Consider the following 21,721-nt stretch of genomic DNA (forward strand, 5'->3'; position numbering starts at 1 on the left):
AGGGGACCTTAGGAAGGAACGAAGGATTAGTCCTGAGTGAAACCCTATCCTTATTGAAAATTAGGTAAGGAGGACGAACACATAAGGCTTGAAGTTCAGAAACTCTCCTCGCTGAAGTAATGGCCACCAAAAAGAGGGTTTTCCAAGAAAGCAATTTTAAGGAACAGGAAGCTGCCGGTTCAAAAGGAGGCAGTATCAAGGAAGCTAGGATCAAATTCAAGTCCCACGGAGGAGGGGGATCTCTCACTGGAGGCCTGAGCAGGATTGTTCCTTTAAGAAAGCCATTGCAAAGCTTATGGGACATGATGCTGGTTTCTGACAGGCCCGTATGGAAATTAGAGATTGCCGCTAATTGAAGTCTAATGGTGGCAGAAGAGGAGCCCGCTTGAAAAAGTTCTGCTAAAAAGCCTAGAACGTTATGGACAGGGGCCGTGAAAGGATCTATATTTCTAGCCTCTGCCCAGAAAGAGAAACGTTTCCACTAACTAGCATAAGTCTTCCTGGTTGTAGGTTTGTGCGAAGAAAGGATAATTTCACGCACTGAATTGGAAATACTGGGAAGCCTGGCTAAGGTTGGAAGTGGTGCAACCAAGCAGTGAAGTTGAGAGATGAAGAGATTGATGCAGCCTACCCGACTGATGGCTCAGGAGGTCCAGAACTGGGTCCAGATTCCAAGGCTGCTCTAGAAGGTGACGATGCAGGAATGGGAACCAGATTTGTCGAGACCAGTAGGGGGCAATGAGGATCATCCTGCAATCCAGCACAGTAGCTTTCTGAATTAGTTTGGGAATTAGGGGAAAGGGTGGGAATGCATACAGAAGTCCCTGGGGCCAATCGTGAACTAGAGCGTCTCTGGGGGAGTGTCCAGGAAGAGGGAAGAGAGTGAAGAAATTGTCGCAATTGCTGCTGAGAGGAGTTGCGAAAAGGTCGCAGCAAGGCTGACCCCATTTGCGGAAGATTTTGTCCGCTCCTGTCCGATTGAGAGACCACTTGTGAGGCATGAGAATAGCTCTGCTTAGCCTGTCCGCTATGACGTTGGACTTCCCAGGGATGTGCGCTGCTGTCAGAAACCGTTGAGAGGAGATCGCCCACTACCATAGTCTGAGTGCTTCTCGACATAAGGGATATGACTTGGTCCCGCCCTGCTTGTTGATGTACCATACTACTGACATATTGTCTGTCTGAATTGCAACGGTCCCAGTGGGTAGAGAGTTTTGAAGAGCTTGCAACGCTAAAAGCACCGCCCTCATCTCCAAGACATTTATGTGCAAGTGGTACTCGTGGGGTTGCCAGGTGCCCTGGACAGTCCTGCCTTGAAAATGCCCCCCCCCACCCGATCAGGGAGGCATCCGTGGTCACTGTGGCAACTGGAGGAGGAAGGACAAATGGTCTGCCCTGGGGTACTGATGAGGAGACCATCCACCAAGCCAAGTGGTCTTTGCACGGCTGTGTGATTAATATCCTGTGAGACAAAGGGAGTTGTTGAAAGGACCATTGGGTGAAAAGCATCCACTGGAGAATCCTCATGTGATAGTGAGCCAGGGGAACTAATATGATCACTGCTGCCATGAGACCCAAGGTTTTTAGGACGAATCTGGCCTGAATCTTTCTGCATCCTAATAATACCTGTACGTGTCGGTGAATGTCTGCCACTCTGTCTATTGGAATTCTTGCAGACAGATCTTTCGTATTTAATCTTGTGCCTATAAAGGTTAAAGACTGACAAGGCGACAATGCAGACTTTTCGAAATTTATTGAGATACCTAGGTTGGAGCATGTTTGGATTGTATAATCCCTGGCTGTCAGCAATTGATGCCTGGTGGTAGCAGTAAAGAGCCAGTCATCTAGATATGGAAACACCTGGAATCCTTGCCGTCTCAGGTGAGCGGTAACCACTGCCATGCATTTGGTGAACACCTTGGGGGCTGTGGTGAGACCAAAGGGCAGGGCTCTGAACTGGCAATGACTGGCTCCCAGCCGGAAGCAGAGAAACCTTCTGGAATGCCTGTCCATTTTGATGTGGTAGTACGCATCCTGAAGATCTATGGAGCACATCCAATTGTCCAGACCCAAAAAGGGTAGAATGGACTGAAGCGTGACCATCCGGAACTTCGTTCTTTGAACAGACTTGTTTAGTCTGCTGAGATCCAAAATGGGTCTCCAGTCCCCTGTGTTTTTTGGTACCAAAAAGAACTTTGAGTAAATTCTGGATCCTTGCTGGTCTGCTGGGACTTGTTGGATGGCCCATTTTTTTAGCAGTTTTCTTGTATTGCCTGTTCCCTTAGACTGGGTGGAACATCTGGGATGTGGTTGTTTGATTGTAAGGGGGTGTGGACAAAAGGGATATTGTAACTTCTGGATATGACAGACCGTACCCATCTGTCTCGAGTGATGAGATGCCAGGCTTCTGGGTACAGAGACAACCTTCCCCTGACTGCCTCCGAAAGCGGACAGCCCCTCAGGGGTGCTGGAAGGGCTTGTCAGCGAAGGATTCTCTTCTGCCCTGATTCTGCGGACCCCCTCTGCCCCGCGGGCGGCGTCTATTGTTGTTCCCTCCTCTGCTTCTGGAGGGAAACTCGCCACATGTGTCAGGCACAGTTCCCTGGGGTTTCCGTAACCACATCTTTCCACTCTTCTGACCTTTAGGGCATGGTCTAGAGGGAGTGGAAAAACAGACTCCCACGGCAGAGAGAGTCTTGCCTTCCTGCTCACACCTGGTAAGGGTATCTTTCACCTGAGGTCCAAACAGAGCCGAACCATCAAAAGGGGTGTTGGTGAAAGACACCTTGAAGGGATCAGCGAAGTTACATAACCGCATCCAGGCATGTCTTCTCAAAGCCACACCTGTGCCTGCAGCCCTACTCGCCCCATCAGCCGCATATGAAATGAACCGCATGGAGGAGTTGATGATTGAATTAAGAGTCGCCAGCTGGGAGTTAATCTTGTCTTGAGCCCCCGCAGCTGATGGATCTTGCAGGGTATCTCCTAGCTCCTTGAGGAGATCTCTCTGAAGACGGGTGAAGCAGCACAAGTAATTCAGTGACCGCATGGAGAAGGTCGCTGAGGAAAACATTCACTTCCCGTATCTGTCCATCATTCTAGACCCTTTATTAGGGGAATGGACAGGTAAAGAAGTGTCAGCCAACTCCTTTTTTGTGGCAGCTGCTACCACCATGGCATCAACGGGGACACCCTTTGTCAAAAACTGTTTATCTTGAGGGGGCTGTAATAAACTTAGTGGGCCTGGGGGGGGTTGGTTCCAGTGTGTCAGGGGCTGACCACGCCTTCCGAGCCACTACTTCCATCAATGGATCGAAAGGCGGAGACACCCAGGAGGTGGAGGGGCGAGAACCAAATGCATCCAAGTATACCGACTCGTCCTCAGAAGGGTTAAGGGCAGTCCAGTTCCCCCTCTGCTTAAGGATCTCAAGGATGTCTGAGAAAGAGACATCCTCAGAGGGGGATCTTGGGGACCCTTCCGAATCCTCCAAGTCAGTATCTGACGTGACAGATTCGGGGGAGTCAACATGTTTCCTCTTACATTTCCTGTTTTGAGGGGACTCCACTGAAATCTCAGGGGGGGCCTCGGAAGAGGAAGATACACCCAGTGGGGTGACCTGGAGCATTTGATCCCCTCGCTTGGGGTCTGGAGGAGGAGCAGAGACCGAAGCAGGCACCCTGGGGGGAGGAGCTGAAGGGGCTGATCAAGGTGCAGACTCAGAAGTCAGCACACTCCTCATGACCTCGAAGGCACCCCTGTCTGGCAGAGAAGAGGGCCCCCGCTCTGAAGAGACAGGAATCTTCTCCGGCACCGAAAGGGATGGCTCCGAGGCCAATGTAGGAGCCGAGCTTACCTGCGCCGAGGCTCCGAGAGAGAGAACGGGGTCGGACAAGGGTCCGATGCCACTCGCCCCCTTGGAGCTGACGAGGAAGTCCCAGCGCCCAGATCCCTCCAAGGACGGAACCATTGAAGAAATTGGAGCAGACGACGGAGCCGAAAGGGGAAGCATCAGTGCCGACGTTTCCAAGATCCGAGCCCCAACAAGCTCCGGCTCCGAACTGACAGGAGGAACTACTTCAGAAACAGGCTGCAGAAATGAAAACAAGTGAGACGAAACTGTCTCAGCTATGTAAGACAATACGAGTGAAGCAGGACCCGGTCAAGTAAAGCACGATTTATTCCAACCACAAAAAATCACAAGAATAATGGTTAAGCGCTTTCATCTGTAAATACAGACTTCATCAGAATCTGATGAAGTCTGTATTTACAGATGAAAGCGCTTAACCATTATTCTTGTGATTTTTTTGTGGTTGGAATAAATCGTGCTTTACTTGACCGGGTCCTGCTTCACTCGTATTGTCTTACATAGCTGAGACAGTTTCGTCTCACTTGTTTTCATTTCTGCAGTCGGTTTTGGCTTTTTGGGTCAACTTCAGAAACAGGAACAGCCACAGCCTGATGAGGAGGGCTAGCTAACATTTTAGCCAGGGCCTGCGATTTGAGGAGTCTACTGACCACTCTCTCCAAGTCATGATCGGATAGCCTCGAGGACCGAGAAGAGTGGGACCGATGGCTCTCTTCAGACTGTAGCAAGGGCAACCCCAGAGCCGATCAAATCGACTTTAGGGATGGTGACCTAGATCACTGACGGCTCCGACACCAAGGTCGGAGCTGAGTGAGATTTTGATACTTCGGTTCCGGCCGGAACTGAAAAGGAAGCAGACGCTCCACCTGGTGACGGCTCCATACTGGGAGCCGACGGCTTGGTGGGCTTAGGGGTTTTCGCTGGCTGAGACTTCACCAGAGACCCCTCGGGTTTTAGTAACCCCCTGAGAATCAACTTGTTCCTACGCTCCTGCAGGACCCTTGGACTAAAGGCATGACATACCTAGCAAGAGTCCTGCAGGTGTAGGGCACCCAAACAATAAACACAAGAAATGTGACCGTCTGTCAGACACATTTTCTGACAGCACAAGTCACACTTCTTGAACCCTGATACTTTGGTATCCTTTGACATGGTAAAGAAAAAGGGATACCAATAGAGAAATGTTAGACTAGTGCAAAGAAATACAGACAGTCACACACACACACACACACACACACACACACACACTAGTCCCACACCTTCACACAAAAAATTAACAAAACTAAGAGAATTCTATCTTAAACTACAAAGGCTAAACACTACTTCCTACTGGAAAAAGGAATAAAAAGGGAAGGGGATAGCCTATAATTTAAACGGCCTACTTAGGGAGATAGAGGGGGAGGGGAGAAACTCTCTAAGTAAAACGAGTTTCCTAAAGGGCAGAAACACAGGAATACTAAGACTAATCTAACAGTACTACTCCACTTAAACAAAGGAAAGGCTTGAAATATACACTAAAAATTTTACTACTAATATTACAAAAAGAAGAATACGACCTGAACCAGTAAAGCGCAACATCGTAGTTGAAGCGGCAAATGAGATCTGGGGATCTAGCGCCAGGCACTGTGGGATATAGGAAGGCCTCGAGCCAGTAAGTAGCTCTCAAGCTTTAGAAAATGGTCAAGTCGGAGCCAAAGATCAGCTCCAAACCCAACCCAACCAGCAAGAATGAAGGCGAGAGAGAGACAACTTGACATCATAGCATCAGTGGGACTGGACGGTGTCCCAGGCTGCGTCCTACACAAGCTCAAAGATGAATTAACCCCTCACCTAAACACACTGTTCAAACTCAGCCTCTCCACAGGCTATGTGCCCATAGAGTGGAGCACAGCAATGGTTATTCTGCTTCACAAAGGTGGAGCCACAACAGACCCCAGGAACTATCACCCTATAAGCCTGACTAGCTTGGTCTGCAAGGTTATGGAGTGCATAATCATGGATCTCATTAACAGAGACATTGGGGAACCTCCAAACACTGGACCCTACCCAGTTCAGCTTTGTTAAGGGCAGATCATGCCTCCTAAACCTGGTGGACTTCTTTGAGATAGTTACCAAGGCTATAGATGAGGGAAAGGTGGCCCACACAGCCTACCTAGACCTTGCAAAGGACTTCGACACCATTCTCCATTCTGGTATTATAGACAAGCTCACCAGCCTGAACATAAATCCCTACGTCAAGAGATGGGTTGCCAACTGGCTCACTGACAGAACCCACATGGTAAGAGCTGCGGAAGCTAGGTCTGACTCTAAACTGGTTATATGTGGCATTCCACAGGGCTCAGTCCTAGGACCCTTCCTGTTCAGCATATATTTCTCAGAGGTACAGGCAAGCACAGGAGGACTATGGCTGACCAAGTTTGCAGACAACTGCAAACTAGAGGCTATAATTGACTCTCTGGCTGACACAGACATCCTACAGATACCTGGTGTCAGAACCATGGCCTCAAGCTAAAGCCATAAAGTGCATAGTCATCCCCTTTGGAAAAAACAAAATACCCACAAACTACCATATAGGTGGTAGCCCCCTAATTACGGAAGACATAACAAGGGATCTGGGGACCCAAGTAGATAGTAATCTCTCCTTTGATAATCACATTGCCAAAGTAGTTAGAAAATCCTTCTATGTGGCCCACCTAATCACAAAAGGGTTTGCATCCAGATCAAAAGAGGTCATTGTGCCCCTCTACGCATCACTCATCAGGTCCATCATAGAGTACAATGCCCTATTTGGAATGTACCTTACAAGACATCTGCAACAGCTGGAGAGACCGCAGAAGTACCTCACCAAGAGGATCACTGGCCTAAAACAGATGCCCTATGCAGCTCAACTGAAGACACTCCAACTGTACTTGGTTGCATACCACCTACTCAGAGGTGATCTCTGCCTGACATACAAGGCCATGTCCAACCCAGAATTGATGGACATGCTCCACCTAAAGAAAACCATATCCCCTCGAGCCACACGGTCTAGGGATCTAAACCTCACCACAACAATAAATAGGACGTGCTGGAGGGATAGATTCCTGTCCCAGAGACTTCCCATGCTCTGGACAAAGATTCCATTCTACATTAGACAGAGCTTCTCGCTAACACTCTTCAAGAGAAACTTTGACAAGTGGATGGGAAACAGAAAGTTTACCCCGGGGATCACTTCAATGGCTCTGCTGGTCAGAGGCACAAGGAACTAATCTATGGGGGTGGCGAAAGCCAATACAGTTTGGCTAGGCTTATAAATGCCTTCAGGCAGATAGCCTAGTACCTACCTATGAACCTATGAACCTATGAATATAGACAACAACAATGGGATAATGTACTCAAAGAAGTAAAGGATATGACTATTTTATGAAAATCATATAGATTGGGCATCGGGCTGGCAACTCGGCACCGTAAAAATCCATGCCAATCATGAGCGGACCGGAGTTCCACTGTGGCGACCCCAAACCGGGAAAAGCCGAAAGTCTTTATATACATTTTCATATAGAAAAAAAGCACACTTGTTGAACACCATGGTAATAGGAAAAAACTGATTATGTTGCTAACATCTACATAATTCCTATTAAGTATGAAAAGGAACTAATTATGATTATATTTTCTTTTATATAGGTCTCTAGACTGAATCCAGTCAAGAGAGGGATCCTGTATATGAAAGAAGAGCAAGAATGTTTGAGTTTAATAAACCCAGTAGTACATGCATCATCTTTAATTTTATACAAGGTATTAAAAGGAATAATGAAGGGACATAAAAACTTGATAGAAATGATATTATATTATAAATACAAAGAATTGTGTGAAGGAATGGAAGTTAAAAATGAAGTAAAAGCATTGTGAATGAAGAAATGAAAGAGTACCAAAACAAAATTGTGTTATGAAAAATAAAAAAGAATATATGTGAGAAAAATAGAAAGGAACGGTACTTATGTATTATTAACACATTTGGAAATATAGAAATAGATAAGAAAAAAGCCATGATGATGAGATATAATAACTATAAAAAGATTAAAGAATGTAATGATTTTTTATGGAGATTGTCTACTAGAAAACTGCCGGTTAAGGCAAATATGCCATAACAAAAAAAAGCATGAAAAAGGGAAGAAGTGAAGAAAATGGATGGAGTAATATTTTATGCTTCATGGACTATGTGGAATGAGAGACTAAATTAAATACAATGGAAAATGGACTTTGACAAAGATCTTGGAAAAAATAATGTTTTGGTTGTGGATAAAAGAGTGGGGTGAATGCTTAAATTGAAGTTTATGATGTATGGAGATTTGTAAATAGATGTAAATAATGTAAATATGTAAATATATAAATAATATGTAATGTATATATCAATAAAAATATAAAAATCCCTACTCTTTATTGTTGCAAATGGGACCCATTTTGGAGGAGCTCTTCCTGTTTCTGTTCTGGGCTCAGAGGCAGCCTGAAGAAACAGGGAGGGAGCTGGATAGAGAAGGAGATGAAGGAGTGATGAAAAAAATGGAGGAGAAAGCAAATATCGGGACTGGAGAATATTTGCAGCACTCTGAGGAAATGTTTCAAAGAAGACTGATGAAAATAATTCAGCAAATGATGGATGTATAAGTACAACCCTCCAGTCAGGGAGGTTGAGGGATGATTTACTTAAAGAAATGGTAGTGCAGAGTGAGCCAGAAAATGAAGGAAATGTTTCCTGGGGGACATTGTGGAGAAAATACAAAAGAAGGATGCAGAGACAATCCTGAAGAATAGTAGTGAGATGGAAAAGAAAACATATGCAGAGAAAGTAAAAGGAGGCAAAAGTGGAGTAGCAAAAAAGAAGGCAGAAGAAAATGAAAAGTGAAAGTATGCTAAGGATTCAAAGTAAAGAAGACAAAGAAATGGACAGGTATGCAATGTGAGACAATTTAATAGCTTGTTTGGGTATTAAAGCACATGAGGTAAGAGCATATATTCTTATTAATACAGAGGCATTTTGTGACATTATATTTGAGACTGCTTTTTTTCAATGGAAATGTAAAGCGGAAGTACACGGTAAAGAGTCAACGTAAACAAGGCAATGAAATGAACAGGTATGAAGTGCGGGATGGTTTAATAGCTCATTTGGGTGTTAAAGCACATGAGGTAAGACAATTTATTATTTTTAACAAAGAGGAATTTTGTGACATTATACTTGAGACTGTTTTTTCAATGGAAACTTTTCTTGGAGAATATGAAAAAAAGAAAAACTGTAACCCATGAATATTTATGTGATAAAACCATTTAACAGGGAAACAAAAACAAAATAATTCATGTACAATTTTGAAAAGAGGTAGAAAGAGAGACTTTGAAAGGACAATTGCAAACTTTATGCAAAGAAGTACTGGACATTGCAAAAGTTTATGACAAAAGGTATTATGGACTTGTGGCTGGGATTGTAATATTGTGTTAAAAATGGAAAGAAAAAAATATAGAAAGCATGACAAATATGGAGGGGAATTGAGGTGTCATAAAATACTGGGGACAACCCAAAATATTTTTTTTTGTGGAAAAGAAGTATGTTTGTGTAACTGTGACAAAAAAATGTTATATATTCAGGGAAATGTGACATGGTGCAAAAATGTGAATTCAAATGTTATAAATGTAACAAAATTGTATATTTATAGATGGATTGCAAAAATTAAAATAACAGTAAAGAAAAATAAAGAGAAGAAAATAAACAGAAAGAAGAAATGTTATAATTAACAGAAATAGAAGAAAAAGAATTAGAGGAGAAAAAATAATAAAGAGGACATAGAAGAAGGTTCTGAAATAAGTGATGAGGAAGACATAAATTGGGAGGTAGTAAAATAAAAAATAATTATATTAGTAAAAGTGCAAAAGACAAAAAAAAAAGAAAATTTAAAGGGATAAGTACAAAAGAAAAAAGAATACATACAGCTAATGATTGGGATTTATTACAATGGTTACAGTGTTTGGCTCTCACCTTTGGGAGGGAAACTGGATAGGTTTTGAATGGTCTATTAAAAAAGTTAACCTAGTAATTATAAAGTTATGAAACCATGAATGTAAGGAAAGGGGAAATTAACATTTTAGAGTGCTTTCTGTAAACTTGAATAGTATAAAGACTCCAGTAAGAACAATGTGGATTTTGGATTAGTGCAATACATTGATATAGATGCAATTATGTTAGAAGAGACACGATTTTTAACAAATGAAGAAAGATTACAAACAGTAAAACTATGAGGAGGAAACATAATTTGGAATTTGGGAAGTGAGCGATGTTCTGGAATAGCTGCATTCTATAGAAATACAGTAAAGATATTAAATGTAACTTTAACAAAATGGGAAGATTAACCATTGTAGGTTTAAAATGGAAAGTACAAGTATATATAATCATAACATTATATGCTTATAATAATTATAAAGAAATGGAAAACGTATTTCATCATATTTTAGACTATGTAGTGATAAGTATGTATATTATAATAACAGGATACTTTAATTGTGATTTAAGAGGCAAACATAAAAAGAAAGGAAACAATTTAAGAAAAATATTAGAAGTTATAAGATATGGTGAGTTAAAACTTTGGGACAAAAATTCATGGACTTACAAAAGGGGTATGTATACAACTGAAGTAGATTATTTTATAGTATCAGAAGGTTGAAACAGGATTTTCTGGTCATCTTGCAATATAGCTAGAAATAAAGGAAAACAAGGAATATATAAAATAGGCAAATTAATAAAATGGATAAACGAGAAAGCATGGAATAATGAATGAAACAGATTAGTAATACTGCTATGGAAAGATAATATTATTATGAGAACATTTTATAAAAATGGTCTGAATGGTGGATGATATTTAAAGAAAGATATAAAAAATGTTTTTTTTTGTCTGTTTGTTTTATTTTACAGTGGTAATATGTGAGAAAAGTAGAGAAAGAAAAATATAAAAAAAACATATAATGACGCATTGGAGGATTTAGAACATACTGATAGAAAGCAATTTGACAAAGAAAAAGAGTTATATGAAAGAAATCAAGAAAAAATACAATAACTGTTATATAAGCAAAGATGTTTTACAAGGAAAAAGAGAAGACATATCATGTAACTTAAGCAGATTAATAACGGAAGATGGCAGTATAATAAGAGAAATAAAAAATGTAAAAGGAGAAATAGAAAGAACTCGGGAAATGATTATGAATGGTGTAGTATATTATGAACAATAAATGTCTTTAAAAAAGAAGGTAGTGAAAAAACATGGAAAGTAAAAATGTTGACAGAAAAAGAGAATAAACAGTTGGAAAAGGAGATTTTTTTAAATGAGCTAGATAAAGAATTTGGCAAGTAAATATAGATTCAGCTTCAGGAACAGATGAAATAGGGTATGAAATTTATAAATATTTAAGGGCATGGCAAAAAAACTTTTAAAGGATTCTGAATGAATGATTAAATGAAGGTTTTATGTATAAAGAATTATGTAGTTGAATACTTAGATTCCTATGGAAGAAGAGGGCAATTAAAAACCAAAGACCAATAGTATTGAATAATAATGATTATAAAATCGTTATGAAAATAATACAAAAGAGATATGAAACTAAAATAGAAAATATTAAGAGAGATACTATATTACTATAGGGGGAAGGGTTGTTAAGAATTATTACTGATAGAGAAATACTGGATGATATTTTGAATAGAAAATAAGAAGTGAAAGTTATGATAGGAGACATTAATAAGGCATTTGACAAAACTGGACATGAAATCTTATGGGTATTAATGAAAAAGTATAATATAAGTGAGAACATTAGGAAGTTATGTATGCCAGCGTATAGTAATAATAAAGAAAAATACTTGTAAATGTCTGATTAAGACAAAAGGTACATATGAAGAGTGGTTTAAGACAGGGATGTCCAATGAGTTGCAAACTCTTTGCATTAGTTATGAATGTGATAGTATGTCAAATAAATTACAAAATGAAGGAGGTAGTGTATATGACACTTGAAGGGTTAAAAAGTACAGTTCAGTTAACATATGCAAATGACATTATAATAATTGCAAAAAAAAAAAACTTTGGATAAAAGAAGTAATAATTTGTACAAATGAATGTCTAGAGGTAATATGAATGGCTTTAAATAAAGAGAAAAGTAAAGGCTTGGGTGGTGTAGTAAAGATGTATTTTACAAGGGTCTATGTTATATATTCGAACTTCCAAAATGCCGAATACCATATGTTCGAGACCATATGGTCAATATATGAAAGTTTGAATATATAATAAAAAAAAGAAAAAAAAACATACCTTAACAGTGTGAGCAGGGAGGCAAGCCCCCCTGCACCCCCCACACAACCCCTACTTAAATATAACAACTCAGAGACCGCACTTCAGTGCAGAAAAGGGAAATTCTCCCATTCTGCACCATACAGCACCATTAAAGTCAACCTTCAAACACTTGAAATGTCGCTCATATGGTCTCGCCCATATGACGATCGACATTTCAAGCGTTCATTTATTTGACATAGACCCTTTTACAATGAATGAAATTTTGTGTTAGGTATAAAATTTGTGAATAAAGATGTAAAAAGAATTGACTGGGAAAAAATATAAGAAATAATACAAGCCTTTCTTTTTTTGGAGAACATAAATTATCATTCAAAAAAGGCTTATTTTATAAATTCAGTACTGATGGGAAAATAGCACACTTAGTAAGTGTATTTGTGCTGCCAACAGTATTTGAAAAGGAATTATTGCACATATGTTTTTTTCATTTATACGAGGTTGTAGATTAAACCCAGTAAAAAGTGGAGCTTTTTATGTAAGTGAAGAAGAAGGAGGTTTAGGGTTAATTAACCCAGTGTTATATGCTGCTTCCTTACTTGTGTACAAAGTGCTAATGTGGATACATGAAAAAGATGAGAGATTAGTAGTAAAATTGTATAAATACCAGCATGACAATTCTGTGGTATGGCAAAAAAGGGTAAAAGAGTGTATAAATGAAGAAAAAAGAAGTTATGTTCTTATCATAGCATTATTCCATCTGTGTTGTTGATCTTCATTCATTCATTATTGATGGGTTTCAGTTCCATCCTCAGAACCAACTCAGCCGATATAACAAACTTACACCAGCCAAAAAACTCTCGAGCTAAGTCTTACCCATAATGTCCCTCTCCTCATCTCCTCAGATGGAGTTTGCCCATAAAGATAGAAAACGCAGAGGCTTTATCTGAGCAAATGCCCTATCAGGTAACCAGGATCAAATCTAACCAGGAGTCTTTTGGAGAGGGTTAGGAGGTTGATACGTAATGAATGAATGAAGATCAACAACACCGATGGAACGTTATGTTAAGAACATAACTTTTTTATCTCATGTTGTTAATCTTCCTTTATTCCTTACTGCTGGGACAGAGACCCTAGCTACTTTATGTCCTGGGAGGCCCTATGGAAGGCTATTCCTGACTTCCATTGAGCCAAAGGATGCTCTTTTCCTGGAGACCATATCCAATTTGTAATGAGTAATAAAGGTATGAGGTGTTACCCAGGTAGCTGGTGCACAAATAGCATCTATAGAGGCTTTAGAATGAAAGGCCACTGAAGTGGACACTTATCTGGTCGAGTGAGCCTTGATTTTAGTTGAGAGAGTTATTTTGTTCTGTTGATAGACAAAGGTACTGTACTGCAATCTCTTAACCATTTTGATAAAGTGAATTTGGAAACTGACTTGTCCAATCTTGGACCTGAAAAGGATATCAATAGCTGGTCCGATTTCATGAATGATTTGGTTCTGTTTAAGTAAAAACATAATTGTCTATGTATATCTAGCAAGTGTAAACAATATTCACCTTTGTTAGAAAAGTTTGGGAAGAAAACTGGCAAATCAATGGACTGGTTGAGATTTGAATCTGAAATAACTTTGGGCAGAAAGGAGAGGTTAGTCTGAAGTGATACTCTCTCTTTGTGGAAAAAGATGCATGGGTGATTTACACACAAAGCTTGCAATTCTGATATTCTCCTGGCTAAGGTGATGGCTACCAAGAATAAGGTTTTCCAGGGCAAAAACATTATATCAGAGGTGGCTGAAGGCTCAAATGGTCAACAAGTTAATGTTTGTAAGACTAGCGTCAAGTTCCAAGGTTCAATGGGATCTTTAAGAGGTGGTCTCAAAGGCATGACTCCCTTTAGGAAGGTTTTGCAGAGACAGTGGGATATTAATGAAAAATCATTAAAGCCATTATGAAAACTGGAGATAGCTGCAAAGTAAACTGTGATGGTTGAGGCTCCTGAATGAAGTAAAGTTGACAAGTATTCGAAGACCTTATGGACCAGGCACTGAGAAGGAGTCTAGTCCTTGTTCTTTAGCCCAGATCACAAACCTGTCCCATTTACTATGATAAAGTTTCCTGGTGGATGGTTTATGAGAGGCCAAAAGTATCCTTCACACTGGGGAAGATAGATTACTCTGCCTGTCAATCAGTGGAAGTGGAGAAATCAAGCAGTCAGTTTGAGACTCAGTAGGTCAGGATGGGCCAGCCCCTGTGGATGAGATAAGAGTCCTGGGTTTGGATCCAGAGTCCATAGGCGGTGAACCAGGTGAGGCCATAGGAAGGGAAACCAGACTTGACGAGACCAATAGGGTGCAATGAGGATTACTTTGCTTCTCAACCATTGCACTTTCTTTAAGAACTGTGGAATGAGGGGAAAGGGAGGAAAGGCATAAAGTAGACCTGGAGGCCAATAGTGTATCAGAGCATCTCTCGGTGACTCCCCCTGAGGGGGGATCAGGGTGAAGTAGCTGTTGCATTTGTGGTTCGAGGGAGAGGCAAAGAGATTACAGCAAGGCTAGCCCCAACGACAAAATATTTGTGTCACTACTACAGGATTGAGGCACCAGTCATGAGACATCAGAATGTTTCTGCTTAGTTTGTCTGCATCACATTGGAGTTCCCAGGAATGTACGTTACTAAGAGAAAGTGGTTGGAAACTATCACCCATTGCCACGCTCTCAGGGCTTCCCAACATAATGGGTAGGATCTGGTTCCTCCTTGCTTGTTGATGTGTCAGACTACTGACATTGCCTGACTGGATATCAATTGTCCCCAATGGGAGGGCTGCTTGGAATGCTTGCAACACTAGAAGCACCACCCTCAGTTCCAGGACGTTGATATGCAGATTGGCCTCTAAGGAGGACCAAGTACCTTGGACAGTTCTTCCCAGAAAATGCCCCCCCCTACTCTATCAGGGAGGCATCTGTGGTCACTGTGGCTTTGAGTTGAGGGGGTGAAAAGGGTTGACACTATAACTCCACTTCTGGCTTCATCCACCAATTCAGATCTTGTTTGCATCGGTTTGTTATGCCAATTGGGTAAGACAGTGGGTGTGTCATTATAGACCACTGAGATGCTAGTAGCCATTGAAGCAGCCTCATATGGAATCTCGCTAGTGGAACCAGAGTGATCATTGCCGCCATAGAACCCAGAAGTTGTAAGAGCAATCGGTCTGGGAATAGGTCTTGAGAGAGTATCGCTTGGAGTTGAGATCTCAACCTTTGTAACCTGTGATGAGGTAAAGCGACTAGGCAGGATTTTGTGTCGATCATCACCCCAATGAACTCGAAGGTTTGAACCAGTACCAGCTTTGACTTTTCCTTGTTTATTGAGATTCCTAGCATGTCTGCCAGTTTTACAGTATAGAATACGGCTAGAAGCAGTAGACTCTTGGTTGGAGCAGTAAGGAATCAATCGTCTAAATATGGAAACACGTGGAATTCTTGCAATCTCAAGTGAGTTGTTACTACTGCCAAGCATTTGGTGAACACCCTGGGGGCTGTGGAGAGACCAAAGGGCAGTACTCAAAATTGGTAGTGACTGGCTCTCAGCCAGAAACGGAGATATCTTCTGGATCATTTGTCCATTTTTATGTGGTAATACACATCCTGAAGCTCTATGGAGCACATCCAATCATCTTTTTCCAGAAATAGAAGGATAGACTGAACCGTGACCATCCAGAATTTTGTTTGTCTGACAAACTTGTTCAGAATGCTGAGGTCCACAATTGGCCTCCAGTCCCCTGTCTTTTTTGGCACTAAAAAGTATCTGGATCCTATTTGGTCTGGTGAGACTGTTTGGATAACTCTTTTTAGCAGCTTTAGAACTTCTTGTGCTGCTGCATCCCTCTGACTGGGTGGAATATTGGGGATTTGCCTTAGTGGCTTGGGGTAAAGGGTGAAGGGGATATGGTAACCTCTGGTCATTATCGTCTGCACCCAGGAATCTGATATTTTCGACTGCCAGGCCAAGTGGTGCAAAGAAAAATGTCCCCTGACTACTTCCAGAGGTAAGCAATCAGACTGCTCTTCAGGTGTGCTGATAGGGCTGCCCAGAGAAGGAATCCCTGGAGCCCTGGTTTAGCAGGCCCCCTCTCCCATGGAAGGGGCACCTTACAGATGAGTTCCTCCCTCTGCCCTGGGGGACGTGCTCATCACATGTGTCACGAAAAGGTCCTTGGATTTTTCAAACCACATCTTCCCGCTTCTCAGATTCCTGGTATAGAATCAATGAGGGGCAGAAAAACATACACCCATGGTAGACAGGGTTTTTCTGTCCTTCTCACACCTGGCTAAAGTGACTTTAACTTTTGGGCCAAACAAAGAAGACTCATCAACAGGATCATTGATGAAGGAAGACTTGAAGGGGTCTGCAAAGTCACACAAGTGCATCCAGGCATGACGTCTCATGACAACGCCTGTACTGGCTGCTCTGGCTTCCTCCTCAGTTATATGGGTGATCAACCTAATGGAAGAGTTAGAAATGGTCTCTAGGATGGCAAGCTGAGAGGCAACCTTGTCACGTACTTCATCAGGCAATACTCTGACCAAGGTTCCTGAAAAGTCTGTAATCAGGTCCCTCTGAAGATGAGTAAAATGTGCCAGATAGTTCAGCGACTATATTGCAAAGGTTGCTGAAGCATAAGTCCACTTCTCTAGTCTGTCTGTCACCCAGGACTCCCTGTTCCGAGGATGGACAGTCGAACTTTCATCAGCAAGTTCTTTTCTAGTGGCCACTGCCACCACCACCATAGAATCTACTGACAAGCCTCTGGACCAGTGGGGCTGATCTTGTGGAGGAGAGAGAATTTTATCAGGTCTTCGGGGAATTGGCTCAATGATGTCAGGGGCCTTCCGGGCACACTGAACAATAAGCTTGACCAGCTCATCCACAGGTGGGGTCTCCCAGGAAGTAGAGGGTCGAGTATGGAAAGCCTGCAAGAATACAGAATCCTCAGTAGAAGGGTTGATGGACTTCCAGTCACCCCTCTGTTTCAAGATCTCTAGTATGTCTCCAAATACGACATCCTCAGGGTATGAACATGGGAACCCTTCTCTCTCACTGAAATCTGTATCTTCAGTGAGGGTTTCCTCAGGGGAATCGACATGCTTCCTCTTGCACATTTTCTTGCAAGGCGGCTCTTCAGGGGGAACATCTAAAGAGGACTCTGTAGAGTGGGTGCCCTGTAACAGGGTGTCTTGCTGCTCCCATGCCTGTTGTCCCAGTGTAGTGGGATGTGTCAGATGCATACCAGAAGAAATATGAATGTCTGGTTTTGACGCCGAAGGGACCAACTGCATGCTTGCTGAAGCAAGAGCCCTCTCCATCACCTGGAAAGCAGGCCCACCTGAAGATGAATGGGAGCCCAGAACCAAAAAGGACAACCTCGGAACTGGGGTCACACTCTGCTCCGACAAGCCTGCCTCCAGGGTTGGAGCTCCAAGAGGACTCAGAGCCATCAAAATAACTGGAACCATAGATGGCGTCATAGAAAAAAATCAGCACCGAACTAGGGGTCATGGTGCCAACAGGCCAGTCACGGTCTCAAGGGTGGATCAGCTCCGACTGAACCGTGACCCACAGGGTAGGCTCCAGAACTGTGGAAGGGTGCAACACAGGAACTGAAGGAGTTGGCACCGGGATATGCATTGGTACCGAGGGCTCTTAAACCTGAGAGGTTAAAGGAGAATCATATGATGGAGTCTATGAAGAGAATCCCTTGGCTCCGGGTGGGAGGGAGGTCCTGGATGGGGTTGGGATGCCTCTGGCTGCTAGGAGCTGATCAACAAGCCTCACTACATCCAGCTCTGAAAGATTCCTGGTTGAACGGGTGGATAACCCCAAAGGGGACTCTGACCTTTCAAGAAAAAGACTTCACCTTTCAGCACTGAGGTCAAAGGACCTGAATATTGTGATGGGGATGGGGTGATCAGATTAGAGGGAGACACTATTGTTGGTGCCGAAAAGGTGTCTGGTACCGAGGAAATTATTGGTAACGTAGCAGATATTATGGCTGTCGGTTCCGTAGAAGAGGTTGTCATCAGCATTGTGGCAGGAGCTTTAGGCTCTGGTGCCAAGAGTGTCACTGCTGACAGTTTAGGAAGTTTTGTCTTTGGTTCAGTATGAGTCTTAGAAGGCTTCGGATCCTTAGCACTAGGAGATGTTGGAACCAAATGACTTCTCTTCTTAATGATTTTCTTAGGAGGTGTTGAGACCTCCGCCTCAAATAGTGCCTCTGAAAAAGGCATTTTTAAGAGTCCTATGAAGAGTAATTTATTTTTACGCTCTGTTAAAGTATAAGAGCTGAATCCGTTACAAAGCTCACAAGGAGTTTGAACCTGTATGTGGGGAACTCCGAAATAATACACACAAGAAAGATGCCCAACGGAGCTGGGCATCTTTCTACCACATTTATTACATTGCTTAAATCTAGTTGTCCCCTTTTTATCAGACATTATGACTATCCAAAAACCAGTCTCTACAAGCAACAATATGATGAAAACAAAAATTGTATATCAAGCAGAGATAGTGAAACACACAGTTAGAAAAGTGAAATTAGATATTCTTTTTTTTTTTTTTTTTTTTTTTTTTTAAGAAGCGTTAAGTAAAGGATAAAAAGGTGGAGAAAAGGGAGGAATGAAAAGGGAGGAATACTAATGATGGTATGACAATTACCACAGTGGTAAAGGAAGGGCCTGTACCAACAATGGTACGAAGAATACCAAAATGGTAAGAAAAGGGTGGGGGGACACTCTAGGAGATAAGGAAGGGAAGTGAAGCTATCAACAACTGCTAAAGAAAACTATTTAAAAAAACGTGAGAATATTTTTTTAAGAAATAGAAAAATTACAGCTACTTAGCTGAGATCTGGTTTGACACATCTTGTGCACTATGCAGCAAACGAGATCTGAGGAGATGAGGATAGGGGGACTATGGGTAAGACTTAGCTTGAGAGTTTTTTGGCTGGCACAAGCTTGTTATATCGGCCAAGTTGGTTCTGAGGACAGAACCAAAACCCATCAGTAAGGAATGAATGAAGATTAACAACATCAGATTAAAATGTTACCAAGGAAAAAAAAAATCTTGAAAATAAAAATTGATGATATAGAAAAAGATAGAAAAATATGGTATAAGAATGTAATGATAAAACATTACTATGTAACTCCATATGAAAATCTAACAGATGAAAAAAATTAAAGCTACAAAAATAAGTAGCAGATGGTATAATCAAAAAGTAGAATGTCAAGATTTTTTGTGGAGACTAGTAATAGATAAACTGTCAGTAAAAGGAAATATGCCATATAAAAAGAAAAGTGACAGAGTATGTTTACATTGTGTCAAGAAGAAGAAACTACAGAACTTTTAGTTATGTACTCACCATAACTTCAGATGTTTGGGATCCATCTCGCCTACATTCTGACTGAGAGTGGGTTCGGAGCCGATCCCTCGGCTCCGACTCGGCACGCTTATGCCAAAGAGCGAAGTCTCTTATTGGCTGAGCTTACTATATCCCAGGATGCACCACTACCAGTCCCCCAGATCTAGTTTGTCCGCATACATGCACACACACACGCACTGCTTATATAACATTGCCAGATGAAACAAGATAAAAACAGTAGAACTCAAACCGTTCAATCTCTTCTGATCTCCAAGGCAGGGGGAAGGAGGGTGGGTATTTGGAATGTAGGCGAGATGGATCCCAAACATCTGAAGTTATGGTGAGTACATAACTAAAAGATGTTATGTGATCCTATCTCGCCTACATTCTGACTGATGGGACAGCGTCCCTAGCACCTGAATCCTGGGTGGCTCACTGGAAAACACTCCTGAGTACCGTGGAACCAAATGATGCTCGCCCTTTAGATGCCACATCCAATTTATAGTGGGAAATGAAAGTGTGTGGGTTGAACCAAGTAGCCGCAGCACAAATCTCGGAAATAGCGAGCTTGGAATGAAACGCAATAGAGGTAGCCATAGCTCTGGTAGAGTGAGCTTTGATAGATGTTGTAAGTTGCTTATTTGAAGAGGAATAAGCCTGAGTTATGCAATCTCTAATCCATTTGGAAATAGTAGCTTTAGTGATGGTTTTACCCAATTTATTATCTGAAAAGGACACAAACAATTGGTCTGTTTCTCTAATTTGTTGAGTCCTGTCTAGATAGAAGCGCAATTGCCTGTGAACATCCAATTTATGCAAAGTGTATTCCGCTTCATTTGAAAATTTTGGAAAGAAAACTGGTAGCTCTAGAGATTGTTGGAGACAGAGACTAGAACAAACTTTTGGAACAAAAGATGGATTAGGCCTAAGTGATACCCTATCCTTGTGAAAAATCAAGTACGATGGCTTGATAGATAGGGCTTGAAGTTCTGAAACTCTTCTTGCAGAAGTAATTGCAACTAAGAAGGCAGTTTTCCAAGACAGATATTTCAACGCACATGTAGCAGCTGGTTCAAAAGGGGAAGATGTTAAGGCACGAAGTACCAAATCAAGATCCCACGGAGGCGCAGGATGAAAAACTGGGGGTCTTAAAAGCACAGCACCTTTCATGAAAGTTTTACATAATCTGCTGCTCATCAACGGCGGGTCTATGGATTCGTGAAATTTGGAGATAGCTGCTAGTTGGACTTTAATAGTAGAGACTGAAGATCCTTGATTAAACAAGGATGTTAAAAATTTTAAGACCTCTGATATCGGGGCAGTAATAGGGTCTAAGCCTCTGAGTTGAGCCCAGATAGCAAACCTCTTCCACTTACTGAGATACAATTTCTTAGTGGTGGGTTTGTGGGCTGAAGATAAAATGTGAATAACTTTCGAGTCTAATGTGTGATTTCTGAGTAAGGTCGGAAGTGGAGGAGCCAAGCTGTTAATTTCAAAGTTTGAAGGGACTGGTGCTGTCGTCCCGACTGATGAATCAGCAGGCCCAGAGTTAGATCCAAAAACCAAGGACCGTCCAGAGCATATTTTTTTAGGTAGGGGAACCATACCTGACGAGGCCAGTACGGAGCAATTAGAATCATTGTGGACCCCAATTGGGAAGCTTTCTGGATGACTTTGGGGAGGAGTGGAACCGGAGGAAAAGCATAAAGTAGTCCTGTTGGCCAATGTTGGACTAGAGCATCCGTAGCTGCCTCCCCCTGACGCGGAGTCAAGGAAAAGAACCTTTTGCACTTTGTGTTTTGTGGTGTTGCAAATAGGTCGCAGCACGGGGTCCCCCATCTTTTGAAAACCTGAGCTGCCACTGTTTCGTTCAGGGACCACTCGTGAGGAGAGAGAATCGTCCTGCTTAATCTGTCTGCCAACACATTGGATTTTCCTGGAATGTGGGTCGCTACCAGGAAGCGGTTGGTAGCTACTGCCCATTCCCACACCCTCATGGCCTCTCTGCAAAGGGGGTAAGATCTGGTCCCTCCTTGTTTGTTTAGATACCAGACCACCGACATGTTGTCTGTGTGGATAGCAATAATTCCTTGAGGGAGAAACTTGTGGAGGGCTTGTAGGGACAGAAGTACAGCCCTCATT

The sequence above is a fragment of the Protopterus annectens genome, chromosome 3.part0 (genome assembly GCF_019279795.1).
Source record: "Protopterus annectens isolate FY-2018-M chromosome 3.part0, PAN1.0, whole genome shotgun sequence".
Lineage (NCBI taxonomy): Eukaryota > Metazoa > Chordata > Ceratodontiformes > Protopteridae > Protopterus > Protopterus annectens.